The following is a 13,346-nucleotide window of genomic DNA, read 5'->3' as shown; positions in this document are numbered from 1 at the left end:
ATATGCTATCATAGAAAGTTGTCCAAAAGTGAAAAAAGGGTAAGCTGTACAACAGAATGAACCTATGCACACACACAAAAAAATCCAGTATAAAGAATAATATTTTAATTAAAAATTTATAGTGAGCCCTGGTTGTTGTGGCTCAGGTGGTTGGAGCATTGTCCCAAAAACCGAAAGGCCTCAGATCCTGGTCAGGGCACATGTCTGGGCTGCAGGTGCAGCCCCCAGTCGAAGCACGTACAAGGCAGCTGATCGATATTTCCCTGTGATATCAATATTTCTCTCCCCCTCCCTCTCCCTCCTTTCCCCTCTCTAAAATCAATAAGCATGTCCTCCTTTGAGGATAAAAGAAAATTACAATGTTAAGTGAGAAGGAGAGAAGGGGGAGGGAATATAGACCAAAATGTGAATGGTGGTTGCGGGTGAGGTGGGATAACAGGAGTCACTCACTTTCTTTGTTAAGTATTGTTGTGATGTTTGAATTTTGTATGTAAAATGTATATTTCACTTTTATATGAATTTTTTTTCTGTACTCCTTTTTCACAGAGTTTATTTTACACCTATCATACCAAACAGATTTTAAACACTGACATAGAAAACTCCCTAACAAGAAAAAGTAGCGATTTTCAACTGGTGTGCCATGGCACACTGGTGTGATGCAAGAATTTTTAAAACATGCAATACCCGATTATTTAGTCAGGGGCACTGACCTCTTTCCCCTTAGACTGTCAAATAAAAAATGACAACAGCCAAAACAATAGACATCAGATATGCATAAATCAAAAATTACACCAATTTTTTTATCAGACCAGCAAAAAACTAATACACATTTTGGTGTGTCACAGATGAAAAAGTGTTGAAAATTGCTGATAAAGCAAAAACAAGTGTTCATCTTATAACAAACAAGATACACTATCATTTATAGTCTTCAAACATTATTGCACTTTAACTTTCATAATTTGACAATGCATTCACGAAACAATCTGCAGACTAGTTTTAACAAATCAAAGAACACTTTTAAGCAGATATGACTGTCCTAAATTGTTTATTAGGTAAGAATTTTACAAACATGACATGTATTCGTGGTAACAGTGGAGCTGGAGGGTATTGTGCCTTCTCCAAGCTGCAGGGCAAGAACCACCAATAGTGTGGTGCAACTTATAGCCCTCTCCAAAGCCACGGCTCTTGCATCCTGCAGATGTCAGCCCTCGCATCTCCCTGTGCTTGTGGACTGGTTTGGTGATCCACTGGGTGTCAGGATTCCTTCTGATAGCCTTATGGAATAGATCAATGAGGATAACCTCAAAGAATTTGTACGTGGAATCTTCACCAACCCAGTAAGAATTCAGGACTCTCAGAGCCCCACAGTGGCGCCCAGCTCACTCCTCAGCAACAGATTGAAGACTTCGGGCAAACTTCAGCTGGTTAACCCCATGGTGGACAGGCTTGCCATAGGTCTCACCCTTAGGGACAGGGAGTTTGTGGCCACCACAGCGCACACAAATCCGATATATGACATAACCTTGCTTGGCCTTGTAGCCCAGCCTGCGTGGTTTATCGGGCCTGGTGGGGCGGGGGGGCCCTGTGGAGCGCAGAGAGCTGGCGGTACTGCCAGCAGCACACCCTGAGAAGGAAGCGCATCACGTTGGACTGCTTCTTCCTCCATAGTTCCTGGATGTACTTGTAAGCACCCATCTTGGCTTACCTTATGGCTGCAGCCAGATGGAAAGGAGCAATATGAATATTTTTTAAAGGCAGCTAAAAACTGAGGTGATGGACAGAGTCACTGATTGATAATTCATTGGCCAATAAGAATTTCTTGTCTACTTCTCCCAGGGTCACTCTTGCAGGAGAAGCAGACTCAGATTCAGGTTCAGGCTGTGCCCCTGACTCACAGACTGAGCAAACTACTGGTATTGGGAGAATACTGTGGGTATTTTGCTGTGTATAATGTGACCCATGTTTTTGTGTGCATTATACACAGGATTATTATACCCATGATATGTAATCATTATACCCATGTATAACATGCACCCTTATTTTTCCCTCAAAAATCTGGGCAAAAAAGTGCACATTATACATGGCAAAATATGGGTATTTCCTGTCTTCTGTCTTCAGTTTTCCCACTGGACCACAAGAGGGTTGAACTCTGCTTATAGTTCTCAAAGTGTCCCTTAATGGTCCTCAAAAGCTGCCCAGAGTAAATGAAGGCTCTCTTTGAGCTGACCACAGCCCTTCTGAGGTGGCCTCCAGAGTGCCCTTACACACCCTGCCTCACGCTCCAGCTTGGTATATACTTTGTGTGTGTGCATACACATACATGCAATGAAGCCCAGCTATCAGGGACATTTCTGGGATGGACATCCCGAACTGCATTCTCAGTGGACACATCTCTGACTTCATCTTTCTTGATCTCTCAGCCACATCTGCCATTGCTGACTACACCTTTCTCCCTGACACATTCTCTTCCCTTAGCTTTCATGTCACTGTCTTTCTTCTCTTGGTTTTCTCCCTTTCTCTGAGTGCTCTTTCCTTCTCAGTGTTGGTTGATGTTTCTTCCTCTGCCCACGCCTTCCCTATTGTTCTTCCTTGAGGTTTTAGGTTGGTCCCTCTTGTCACTCCATACACTCTTCTGCAGCTATCTCATTTTTTTCTTATGGTTTTGAGCACCATTTGTACCTTAGACTGAGATCTCTGTCTTGGACTCATATCAACTTGCCTACTGACATGTCTGAGGGCATCTCAGTTCAACATACGCAGAGCTCACCTGCTCTCGCTCCCACATAGCCTTTGCAAACCCCCTAAGCCTTTCCTGTCACATACCACTCACTCACTCACCACACTCTATCCCCACTGTTTAAGCAACTACCCTCTCTCCTCTCTCTTTAGCACAGTTCCTGACCCTTATCAGAGTACAGGCAATTAGATGGCAAACATTTTGAGCAATAGCTCCATGCTGTCCCTGGCTAAATCCTATCTGAAAACCAAAGACGATCAAACAGTTTCCCCTAGAAGTTTAGAGTCCAGCTGAGAATTTTACCATCTCAGTTAGACCTTCATTCCTTTTGACATTATCAGCTTTCTTCTGTCCCTTCTAATGTGCAAGAGTCCCCTAGGAAAAATCTTACTTTAAATCCTTATCAACTATTATCTTAGTCATTGGTTAACCAGTAAATACTAACACCTCAGTTTTAAATTAATCCCTCAGTTACCAGATGGCACTCAAATAGTTAATGTTTCATTTTCTACCAACACTTCAGTTATCTTCTAACACTTTACTTGTAAGCTAAATACTTTATTTATTAGGCTGTATATTAACACTCAGTAATGTGGAAGAAAAAGGGCAGGACATTCTGGGTAGTCATGCCCCAGGCCTATAACTCCTTCAGTGAAAGTTTTTTAAGCAAACTCTGTCCATTGTTCTTGCAGGAGGTTAACATATATTTGAAACTTGGAAGTAATATTCCTCAAAGGTGTAATCGCCCTTAAGAAAGCACGTAATCTAGTAATCCTATCCTACCTTGCTTTCTCCCACCATCATGTAATCTTCCTTAAATACCTCATTAATTGCAAATGAATAAAAAAAAAAATGCAAACTGTTACTCTCCAGAGCATATGAGATCTTGATCCCCCACATATGTTGTCAGTTTGGCTCAAATAAACTCATAAAAATTCTCTACAGGTTTGGACTGTTCTTACATCAATAGTAGTTCAGCTATTTCCCAAACCATTTTAATTATTAATCTATATTTTAATTGTCTCCTTAAGTCTTATGACTGATTCCTTAGCTATCTGCTATTAGTCTAACAGTAGGGAGTTGTAACCCTTCCCACCATTCTTTTAACCGTGTTTCTGTAAATGCTAACTCTGACTTACAGTAGTACGTTTGAATAAGAATCCTAGGAACTACAAAAGATAAAGACTCTGACCTTCAGTCATCCCAACTCGGGGAGATTTGCTGACCTTCAACTGTAAAACCAGGATGACACACACCAGACCATCACTTGACCAGTTTTGAGGGCCTTAGGGGAGTAGACTGTGCTGGTCTGCAGGTAGAGAACTTTTCAATCCCCTCCCCTTTATCTCTTTGTTCTGCTTTCCCTCTCCCTCCCTATAAAAACCTCTGCCAGCACTGACACATTAAGATGGGCTTTGAGATAAGAGCCCACATCTTCTCAGATTGCTGGCATCTGAATAAGTCTCTTTCCTTATCAGCAGCTGGACCTGCATTCAGTTACATTAGTTCAGGGTAGATTAGCAAGTCAGAGACCACCAGTTAGGAGTGTGGGGAGGAGGTCACTTCTGGAAATATGATAAAGGCCTTTGTCTTTTGCTGAGCTCTCCTTCCACACTCCCTACCCCATGATTCATTCTCTTTCAACATCAACTGGTCCCAGGTCCTCAGATAAAGGGAGGTCCCATCCAAACTGCTTATTTACTTCTCTGAGTTGGTCTGGAGAGTGGAGCAGGGAGAGTGTGACTATGAGGGGACTTCCTGGAAAATTGTTGGAAGAGGCATTCATTCATTAACAAGTATTTCTGGAGCACTGATTATGTGTCAGGTTCTTCACTAGGTTCTAGTGGTACATCAGTAAACAACACATGTTCTCCGCTGTCATGGTGCTTAGAGAATAGTGATAAGGCAAACATTAACCAAACAGTTACACATTAAATTGTAATATTATATAATTACAATTATGATATGCACCGGGAAGAAGCACAAGGAGCTATGAGTATGTATGAAAGTGGCAATGGACCTACTCTAGAGTTCAGAGAAGTCTTCCCTGAGGAACAACATTTAAGCTGAGAGCTGAAATTTTAATAACAGTCAGTGGGGGAAAGAAGTGGGGAGGTCCTAAGCACTTGTAGTGCCTCTTGCAAAGACCCTAAGGCAGGAAGATGCTGGACTGCATGGAGCCAGTGCTGCCTGGTGAGAGGTATGCAAGGACCAGCTCATTCAGGACCTTGTGAAATGCACATAAGAAATGCTGGTGAACAAACTGCAACAATACAGATGATGTATTATAGAACTGTACCCTTGAAACCTATATAACTTTATCAGCCAATGTCACAGCAATAAATTTAATAAACTTTATATTAAAAAAAAAAGAATAGTGAACTGACCTCATGTGACAGAGCTTGTTTTCAGTCCCAAATCTTAAGGGCAAAATAAACCCCAGGGCAGAAGCAGACCTGAACTACTGATAAAAGAAGTAAGCTGCTCTAGAGTCTGCCTGGAGGGCTAGTCACCAGTGGAGACACCTGTGGAAAGCAGACAGAGCCCTGGCTCCAGCAAGGCTAGCCTGGGGATTGCTGGAGGGTATTGCCAAAGGAGCTGCTGGCTTAATTCCTGGGCCCCACCCAGAAATATTACATTGCAGGTGGTCAAAGGCATTCAAGAAATGCTGCCTTAGGTATAACAAAACCTCTGCAGCTTCCTCTCCTCCCTACATCTCTGTGAATCCCTGCATCTTAGCCCTCACCTGATTTTTACCACTTTGTGTCAGGATAGAGACTGGGCAGCGACAACAAAAACTCGAAGTAAACACAGTCTCAAATGAAGTATAAATTTCTTTATGCCCTATCTAAAAGTTGGACCTTTTATCTGCTCCATGAATTAGTCAGGGGTCCAGGCCTACAGTTCTGCCATCCCTAGAATATTGCCAACATCTGCATGATCCAAGATAGCTGACTACCTCCATCCTATTCCTTTAAGGGCACTACATCACCTTATACTGGTAAGGAGATTTAGTCACATAGCCATTTAGACACAAGAATCACTGAGAAATAAAGTTTTTATTCTGTATGGCCATGAGCCCAGATGAAAACTGGGGTTTCCATTAACATAGAAGAAGAGGAGAAAGATGTTGGGAGAGCAGGGACAAATAGTCATCTCTAACCCACATCCTAACATCTTTCAAAGCTCTCCCCTTTTCTTCTACCTGCTACCATTATTCTAACTCAGGCTTCATCATCCTTCTAGCTCATCTCCTTGGACCCCACCTCCTCCTCTAATCCATCCTCAACATCACAAGTTGAAAGATGTTCAAAACAGCAATCCGAGCATATTTTCTCTCTGCTCCAACGTGCTCCCCAACCTTGTCTTTGGAATAAAGGCTTGGTTCCTTAATGTCATTCAAAGTCTTTGTGTGTCATCCTCCTTTGTTTGCCATATTCTCTTTCACTCCTTCCTTCTGTTGCAAAATATCAATAGTACCTACCTCATAGTCCTATTGTGATGACTAAATGACAGTACACCCACGAAGCACTGCAGGGCCTAATAACAGTAAATATTCAGTAAATAATAGTAGTTCTTGTAGTCATGTAGGTATTACTGTCACCATTTAAAAGACAGAATATTGAAGCCAAGAGGGGAACAGGCTTGCCCAAAGTCTAGAGAAAAAGTCCTAGTCATGGGCTGACAAAGTTCATTAAGAGTCTTCTGTACCAAATGACATGATACTGTGTACAGAGAACCCTAAAGATTTCACCAAAAAACTACTAGAACTTATAAATAAATTCAGTAGAGTAGAGGATATAAAATAAATATCCAGAAGTCAGCTGCATTTTTATACACCAATAATGAACTACCAGAAAGGGGAACTAAGGAAATAATCCCATTTACACTTGCATCAAAAAATAAAAATAGAAAATAAAATACCTAGGAACAAATTTAACCAAGGATGTAAAGACTTGTATTCAGAAAATTATAAGACACTGAAAAAAGAAACTGAAGAAGATACAAATAAGTGGAAGCATATAACATAACACGGATAGGAAGAATTAACATCATTAAAATGTCCATACTACAAACAGCAATCTATAGATTCAGCGCAATTCCTGTCAAGCTACCAATGGCATACTTCACAGAACTAGAACAAATATTCCAGAATTTTATATGGAACCAAAAAACCTCAAATAGCCACAGCAATTGTTTTTATTTATTTTAACTATATTTTATTGATTATTCTATTACAGTTGTCCTGATTTTCCCCCTTTGCCCCACCTGACCCAGCACCACCCTCTCCCTCAGGCAATCCCTACACCATTGTTCACGTCCAGGGGTCATACATATTTGTTCTTTGGCTACACCATTTCCTGTGTTGCACTTTACATCCCATGGCTATCCTGTAAGTACTTATTTGTACTTCTTAGTCCCCTCACCTCTTCACAAATTCCCCCACACTCCCTTCCCATCTGGCAACCATCAAAATGCTCTCTGTATGCATGACTCTATCCCTGTTCTTGTTTGCTTAGTTTGTTTTTTAGATTCAATTGTTGATAGATTTGTAATTTTTTGCCATTTTATTGCTCATAGTTTTGGTCTTCCTCTTTTTCTTAAAGCCAGGATGACTAAACCAGGATGATGCACACCAGACCCTCACTTGCCTTATCAGAATGGAGTGTGCTAGTTTGCATGTAGAGAACTTTACAACCCCCTCCCTTGATCTCTTTGCTCTGTTCCCCTCTCCCTCTTCGTAAAAACCTCTGTTTCCACTGAGAGGTGGAGATGGGCTTTGGGATATGAGTCCCCTATCTTCCCAGGCAGATGGACTTTGAGATGAGACAAGAGTTCCCCCACTTCCCAGGGGATGGGCTTTGAGACAGGAGTCCCCCATTTTTCAGGTGGCCGGCATCTGAAGAAACCACTTTCCTTAAATCAGTACCTGCCTCTTGAGTATTGGCTTTTGTAGCTGCAGGCAGCCAGACCTGCATTCAGTTACAGAATCACACTACCTGATATCAAACTATATCACGTCATAGTAATCAAAACAGTATGGTACTCACATAAAAACTGACATATAGATCAATGGAACAGAATATAGAGAGTCCAGAAATAAATCCCATGCCTTATGGCCAATTACTATTTGACAAAGGAGGCAAAAAAAAACCAACATACTGTACAATGGGGTAATGATAGTCTATTTAATAAATGGTGTTAGGAAAATTGGACAGATATGTGAAAAACAAAACAAAACAAAACAAAACAAACTATATCATCTTCTCACCCTATACACAAGAATAAGTCAAAATGGATTAAAAGCTTATGTCAGACTCAAAACCATAAAACATAGGCAGTAAAATCTCAGATATTTTGTAGCAATACTTTTTCAGATGTATCTTCTAGGGCAAGGGAAACAAAAGAAAAAATAAACAAATGAGACGACATCAAACTGAAAATCTTTTTCACAACAAAGGAAACCATCAACAAAATGAAAAGACAACTCACTGAATGGGAAAACATATTCACCAATGATACATCTCATAAGAGGTTAATAAAGAGCTCATAAAATTCAACACCAAAACAACAAACAATCCAATTTAAAAATGGGCAAAGGACCCAGATAGACACTGCTTCAAAGAGGACATACAGATGGCCAATACACATATGAAAAGATGCTCACATACTAATCATCAGAGAAACGCAAATTAAAACCACAATGAACCCTGGCCAGTGTGGCTTAGTTGGTTGGAGTGTCATCCCATGTACCAGAAAGTTTCAGATTCAATTCCCAGTCACGACACATACCTGAGCTGCGGATTCAATCCCCAGTCAGGACACGTACAGGAGGCAACCAATAGATGTTTCTCTCTCACATTGATGTCTCTCTCCCTCCTTACTCTCTCTAAAATCAATAAATGTATCCTCATGCAAAGATTTAAAAAACCACAATGAGATACCACTTCACACTTGTCAGAAAGGCTATCAATAAATCAACCAAAAACAAGTGTTGGCAAGCATGTGACAAAAAGGGAACACTTGTGCAACGTTGGTGGGAATGCAGATTGGTGCAGCCATTGTGGAAAGCAATATGGAGTTAATACTTCAAAAAATTAAAAATGAAACTTCCTTATGACCCAGCGATTCCACTTCTGGGACTATATCTGAAGAAACCCAAAACACTGATTCAAAAGAATATATGCACCCCTATGTTCATTACAGCATTATTTACAATAGCCAAGATTTGGAAGCAGCCCAAGTGCCGATCAGTAGATGAGTGGATAAAAAGCTATGGTACATTTGTATGACAGAATACTACACAGCCATAGAAAAAGGAGGAAATCTTACCTTTTGCAATAGCATGGAGGGACCTGGAGAGTATTGGGCTAAATGAAATAAGCCAGTCAGAGAACAACAAATACCATATGATTATGATTCCACTTATATGTGAAATCTAATTAACAAAATAAGCAAAATAGAAACAAACTCATTGATACCTTGGACTAAAAGAGGGTAGAGGTTGGGGAGTCTGGGTGAAAAAGGTGAAGGGATTAAGAAAAAAAAAACAACAACTCATAGACAGACAACAGTATGGTGATCACCAGAGGGAAAGGGGGATGGGGGAGGTAGAAGAGAGTAAAGAGGGAATAAATGGTGATGGAAGGAGACTTGGTTTGGGGTGATGAATACACAATACAACATATAGATTTTGTATTATAGAACTGGGCACTTGAAACCTAAATAATTTTATTAACCAATGTCACCCCAGCAAATTCAATTTTTTTTAAAAAAGAGTCTTCTGTAGACAAAGGCTGCACTTTTCTTATGTGTAAACCTAGCATGAGACACAATCCTTGCTCTCAGCAAAGTGTAAGGAAGAAGAGGAGTAACCTTTACTGAGTGCTCACATACATATATCTCATCCTTATGAGATAAGTACTGTAACTTCTATTTTATAGATCAGGCTAAATGAGAAGTACAGTGTCCCAGCAATCAGTTGCCAAGTAGAAATTAGAATCTAGGCTAATCTGGTACCAAGTCCTTGCCTTTCCCTCTATCCTCTGCTTCGTGCACTTCAGTAACACTCTGGCAGGGAAAGGGGAGGTTTAGGGTTGCGACACTGATACTAGGAGAGGGCCATTCACTCCAGGGTGCAGAAGCCTTGGAATAAATTCCATAAGTGGATGATATCAGGCTGAAAAAGAAATGTGAACATGAAAAATGGTTAATAACATGTAAGTGATGGACTCATGTTAAGACCAGAGCAGGAGACAGGCCTTGTCTTCTGCATAAAGCTACACCAGGTCAGAGGAAGGGGCACTTTTTTTCTACTTTGCACAAAGGAACAAAGCAGCACAAAGCAGCAGCCCTGTCTTGAGAACCAGGCCCTTGCCTCGGGGCCATGAAACCAGGATGAAGCAGGTACAGCCTCTGACCTACAGGGTGAGTCCTGTGGTATCTGTGAGATGATGGCATGCGGAAGGTGCTCAGTGAATGGTACAGGTACCATCAAGACAGCAGATGCGTCAAGAAAGAATAATGCCCTGAGAGAATGCCCAAGAAAGAATAATTCGTCACAGAAAGGCTTCCTGCTGGAAGGGTTCCTTTAAGCTGGGTCTTGAAGGGTGGAAAGGATGTAGATAAGCAAAAGTCACAGGGAGTGGCTGTTTCTTTCCCGACCCTCCCTGAGAAGACAGGCTACCTTAGCGTAGAAGGCACTGTTCTGAGGGCTGCTCAGTGGGTTTCAGTTTTGGCTTTCCAAGTGCCAGGCTTTGGCTCTTCCTACTGCCCTGATGCAGAGAGGGAAAGTGACCTGCCTAAGGTCAAACCACAGGTGACTGGAACTTATGACTGGCACATCCTTGGGCTAGTTACTTCACCTCTTTGGGTCCAGCTTTCCTATCAGTAAAGCAGGTATGAAATTGTGTGTGTGTGTGTGTGTGTGTGTGTGTGTGTGTGTGTGCGCGCGCGCGCATCTTGGAGACTCCATATCAAACTAGTAAGATATTTCTGTGTGGAGAGATTATGGGTGATTTTTAAATTTTTTTCTTTGGTTTATCTGTATTCTCTGATTTGTTGTTTTATAATGAATGTGTATTATTTACTTATTTTTTAATAGAGAGAGTTACATTGCATAGGGTTGTGAGGACTAAAAGAGATAATGAAAAGCACAGCACAAATCTCTACTTCGCAATGTGTCCTCCATGAGTATGAATTCTCCTTGCTTATCCTTCTCTTATACTTTTCTTTCCTTCTGGTGTTAGAGACTCTGGCGCCCAACCTCAGCTGGGGAGGTAGGAGTGGGTGGTACAGGACTCTGATTTCAGCTACTGGCTGTGCGACTTTGAGTAAACATCACTTAACCTCCACCAGTCTCAGTTACCTTGTCTGCAAAATGGTAAGAATAACACCTACCCAAAAGGAAGTTTTCAAGGACTATATGACATACAAGATGGGAAACTGTGTGGCACATAATAGGTCTGCAATAAGTGTCTGCAGGGAGAAGTGTGATGCATGTGATGAAGCATTGGAATAGTAGCTAGACCAGAAGAGGTAGATGATTTTAGCATAGATTCCACAGAGCCCAAAGGGGTGCATGGATAGAGATCACAGTGAGAGGAGGGGAAGCATGAACTTGGATTTTCACTAACATCTGACTGAAATTTAGCATTTCCTTCTATCATGCATATAAGCAACAAATCACAGTAGTGATTTTGGCACCAGTAGAAATCATAGATATTTCCACATTGCATTACAATAGTGATGTCTTGAAATACTCATTCACCACCTCGAAATTACAACAGGTTATCAGACCAGTGAACCTATTCTAGATCTTGTTATTTAAGGTGTTTAAAAAGAACTAAATCACAAAAGAAATATTTTTATTTGATTGTATATAATTGATACCCCTTGTATTCCAAAGTAATTTACTCTTTGTAGTTAAAAAAGTATTCTTCTGAATAGTGGTCCGTAGTCTTCATCAGACTGTCAAAGAGGATCCTTGGCTAGACGGACATGGGTACCAGTCCTGCCTGGACCATAGATTCCTGTGTGACATTGAGCTTTGTAGGTCTCTCAGGGACATAATCATCCTAGCTTGGCTCACCCACAGGCTTGTTGGGAGGAACAGATTAATTCTTGGCTGGTAAAGGACTTCAGAAACTGTTGGCAGCTTCCCAATTTTACTAAAAAGCCACAGTAGAGTGCTATCTACTTCCCAGTTGAATCCCATGTCCCCAGGAGCACTCTCTCCTTTCCACAAGATTCTACCACTCCTCTTTACTCTCTATCTGATAAATACAGAGGCCAAAATGCACCTTCATTAGAGTACACTACCCAGCCTGCACCATCTGGGAAACTCCAGGGCCAGCACACCCAGTGGACAGCTACAGACCACATAGGAGCATCACCACCCTGCCCCTGCACAGCTGATCCTCCACAGAGGGTGGAGGTTGGTGGTCAGTGGTTACAACCAATCCTTGCAGCTAGCTGATTGGCCTGGATAAATCCCTCCCATTGACCTGCCAATAGCAACCAAGGCTCAACTACAAGAGGAGGGTATAATGGGGCCCACACAAAGGGCACACGTCAACTATTCAGTTTGGGAGATAGGTAGAGAAGGCTGTGTCACTGGCCCTACAGGACACCTACTACATTAAGCCACACTATCAAGACAGAGAGTCAAAGCATCTCTATCTAATTAATACACAGAAACAAACACAGAGAGGCTGCCAAAATGAGAAGACAACAAATCACTGCCCAAATGAAAGAACAGATCAAAACTCCAGAAAAAGAACTAAATGAAATGGAGATAAGCAATCTATCAGAAGCAGAGTTCAAAACACTGGTTATAAGGATGTTCAAGGAACTCATTGAGGACCTCAACAGCATAAAAAAGATCCAGTCAGAAACAAAGAATACACTAATTGAAATAAAGAACAATTTACAGGGAAACAACAGTAGAGTTGATGAAGTCGAGAATCAAATCAATAATTTGTAACATAAGGAAGAAAGAAACAACCAGTCAGAACAAAATGAAGAAAAGAGAGTCCAAAAAAAATGAGGATCGTATAAGCAGTATCTGGGACAACTTCAAGAGGTCCAATATTTGCGTCATAGGGGTGCCAGAGGGAGAAGAGAAAGAGCAAGAAATTGGAAATCTACTTGAAAAAATTAAAGGAAACTTCCCTAATTTGGTGAAGGAACTAGACATGCAAGTCCAGGAAGCATAGAAAGTCCCAAACAAGAGGATGCAAAGAGGCCCACTTGAAGACACGTCATAATTAAAATGACGAAGGTTAAATATAAATAAAGAATCTTAAAAGCAGCAAGAGAAAAGAAGTTAGTTACCTAGTGGGGAGTTCCCATAAGACTGTCAGCTGATTTCTCAAAAGACAAACAAACAAACAAAAAAAAAACTTTGCAGGCTAGAAGGACTGGCAAGAAATATTCAAAGTGATGAAAAGTAGGGACCTACAGCCAAGATTGTTCTACCCAGCAAAGCTATCATTTAGAATCAAAGGACAGATAAAGAGCTTCCCAGACAAGAAAAAACTAAAAGGAATTCATCTTCACCAAACCATTATTATGGTTAAATGTTAAAGAGACTTATTTAATAAAAAGA

At 41.0% G+C, this 13,346-nt stretch overlaps 1 pseudogene; it reads right to left on the bottom strand.

Moving 5' to 3' along the window:
- Positions 1–519: 519 nt before the first annotated feature.
- LOC123831236 lies at positions 520–3,670 on the bottom strand (annotated as a pseudogene).
- Positions 3,671–13,346: the final 9,676 nt, after the last annotated feature.

The sequence above is a fragment of the Phyllostomus hastatus genome, unplaced genomic scaffold, assembly GCF_019186645.2.
Source record: "Phyllostomus hastatus isolate PE091 unplaced genomic scaffold, TTU_PhHast_1.1 phas_contig_147, whole genome shotgun sequence".
Lineage (NCBI taxonomy): Eukaryota > Metazoa > Chordata > Mammalia > Chiroptera > Phyllostomidae > Phyllostomus > Phyllostomus hastatus.
Note: the sequence above shows the minus strand (reverse complement) of the source record. Positions and strands in the feature narration are given on the sequence as shown.